Genomic DNA, 2,854 nt, shown 5'->3' on the forward strand with positions numbered 1-2,854 from the left:
TCTCTGAAAAGATCTCGGACTTGAGTGTAGCCATGGATGACTGAACACTAGTCAACGATGCCTGCAAATCCGCGACGGAGTTCTGAACTTGACTGAGCTGAGTAGACGTCTCAGCCATGTGAGTCTATAGAGCTAGCTCCACCTGAGCAACATCAGACCCTTGTGACGCCATACCGGAACTCGATCCTCTTCCTCTAACCATCACCCTTAGAATCGAGGGCTCTGATACCAGATTGTTAGGGTTTGAGCCCTAACTCCTGGGTTTAGTTGAATTTAAAGAACTCAAAATTAAAAACAGTAATGAAAAGAGAAGTAAATGCAAGAACTAGAAATGGAAACTATGTCTTCAATTCATCGATAGGGTTCTTATAGCATCAATTGAGGTTAAATACAAGGACCTCTTCAAGAAGGACACGTTTCAGGCAGACATTGGTCTGAACATATCATTAGTCAGACAACCAAATGTTGCGTTTTAAACTAAAACTAAACTATGCGTTTTAGGAAAATAGCAATTACGACTTAACAACCATTCTTGAGTCAACTAGGATAATAAAGTCAAGCTTCCCTAACAATTTCTTTTGTAGGCCGTTCTCCTGGTATGTGAAAGCTTTTCGGTTGGGTGCAAGAAGAAGGTCACGATGCCTCAATTTGTTCCGGCTAAAGATGATAGCAAGCTTGTGCTTCAATACCCAATAAAGTTTAATCTCTTTTTTGATCACTATATATGTTAAAGGTGTGATTTTTAGGGTTTTAAATTTGATATGTGAATTGGGTTTTGTGTGTTTTGTGATAGATTTTTGAGGTCGGGTCCAATTGAGACTCGAGAAGCTGTGTTGAGGTTGCCTCCATTTTCGCTACTCCTAGGTCATCAGGAAGCTTGACATCAATATGGGGTGAAATGCTATTACTTTTACTACAGTTATTGGTTTACTAGTTGAATGTTCAATGCTTCCATTGAGATTATGTGGCTCAAGATTTGTTATTTCTAATGCAATGTGATTTTGATTTGTGGGCAATCTTTAGAGGGCATTGAACTAGTTTATGTGTAAGTTGATGAAAGTTGCAATGGAGGTCTGAGTTTTATCTAGAATCATGTTCAACATTGTTTGTTCAAATCATATGACTACTTTTGAGGATTCTGGTAATGTAGGCTGGTGAATATCCAGCTGAGCAAGACTGAATTGGTTTCTTTGTGCATTTCTATAGTGATTTAATTATATGTGTTGTTAGAAGAGCTTAGGAGTTGTGTTGCGCATTTGAGAGCTTTGCTGACAACGACTATGGAGATGGATCTTGAGGAGCTAGTAGAGGGTGAGAGTATTTTTCTGAATGTGTATCTCAAGAAGTTGAAGTTACAGGACACCAATTTAGGAAGGCATTGAGCCGGTCAGAAAGTTTGGAGATTGTGGTGATGACAGTTTGCTGAAGTATGCGGTTCAAGAGATCTTTAAAAAGGTGGTCTGTTGTTTCTTTGATGGAAACAGTTGAGATTTTCCCATGTACAACTTCTGTACCAATTCAGTCGATCAGGAATGGATCGGTTGAACATTCTATTAGGAAGAGGCTCGGATGTTCTATCTAAAAGTTTCAAACATAGCCACTGAAGTGAGTTTGATGATAGCTTCTTGAAAGAGAAGTTGAAGCAAGAAATTTCTCCACTGTAAGTGGAAATGTGTGTGTATGTGTTCCTATTGTTTTCTCTTCCTTGATTGAATCCTGAAGGTGTTTAGTCTGTTGGTGATAGTATCTGATTATTTATTTCTCTGGGGTTGTCTTTCATCATGTCATGAATGATCTTACATATCTACGAATCTTCACATGACAAATCAAAATGTTTAAATTTTCATGTTTTCAGGATCTCACTACTAAGCTTGGAAGATCTTGTGGCTACTTATTCAGGACTATAGACTGATTAGTTTGTTCTCTGACATGGAACCGTTGGAAATTAGATAGCCTCTCTTATTTTGAAGATAAGAGAACTGTTCAATTGGTGTCTAATGCCAACATGGCCTTTTCTACTCCTAAGATTCAGTGGGCACAAATTTTTCTGTGGTTGAACTTCAACGATGTAGCAAGAGGCGGTCCAATACCTCAGATAAATTGCAATAAAGTAATATAAATTTCTTTAAGGCTTGATTTCCTTGAGCAATATGTGTTTTCTTTTTCATAGTTATGTGTTGCCATAGATTCGTGTGTTATTACACATCTGCACACATCAGCATTATAGTTCTTATACTAGTGTTGTACCTAGTTAATCATGTAGTCAATTCCATTGCTAGGAAATAAGTTTTATCCTTGCTCCTATAAATTGTGTCTGTGTATTACATTTATTCACTTAATACAGTCTTGCTTCATATGATGGTTGATGTTAAACTCTAGAAGCTTAATGTGTTAAAAGGTTGCAGTCCCATTATGTGTAACGGTTTTCCCCTCTTCAAACATGAGCTCACGTTACTAGGATGCATTGCAAGCAGATGAACTTATGTAATCGAGCATTTGGTGTCCGTTTCATATGATTCCCATACTACTTTGGAGCAATATCAAGAAGTGTGCAACTTACTCCATGGAAGATCTGCAATTCCTAGAGGTGTTCCGAGAGAATTATTATTCTACCTTTGTGTATGTCTTAGCTTATTTAGGTTTCCTTATTGGAGTAGATTATGCTTTATGTAATAGATATGAATCCTTGATTAATCGGGATACTCCATATGTAATGCCTATATATAGGCCCGATTATCAATCAAAAAAGGGTTACGTTTTGTTCTATTACGTTGATATTATTCTCGCTTCTATCATACTCGAAAACGTTATCATGCACTTTGTTCTAAAGTATCTGAGTGATGAGGCCACCAGA

General features: G+C 37.4%; 1 long non-coding RNA gene across 1 annotated transcript; it reads left to right on the forward strand.

Moving 5' to 3' along the window:
- Positions 1 to 587: 587 nt before the first annotated feature.
- LOC126796287 (uncharacterized) lies at positions 588 to 2,561 on the forward strand. The gene is made up of 3 exons (XR_007672334.1): positions 588 to 697; positions 794 to 1,660; positions 1,856 to 2,561. It is a non-coding gene; the product is annotated as an uncharacterized LOC126796287 (long non-coding RNA).
- Positions 2,562 to 2,854: the final 293 nt, after the last annotated feature.

Source organism: Argentina anserina, chromosome 1, assembly GCF_933775445.1.
Source record: "Argentina anserina chromosome 1, drPotAnse1.1, whole genome shotgun sequence".
NCBI classification, from domain to species: domain Eukaryota; kingdom Viridiplantae; phylum Streptophyta; class Magnoliopsida; order Rosales; family Rosaceae; genus Argentina; species Argentina anserina.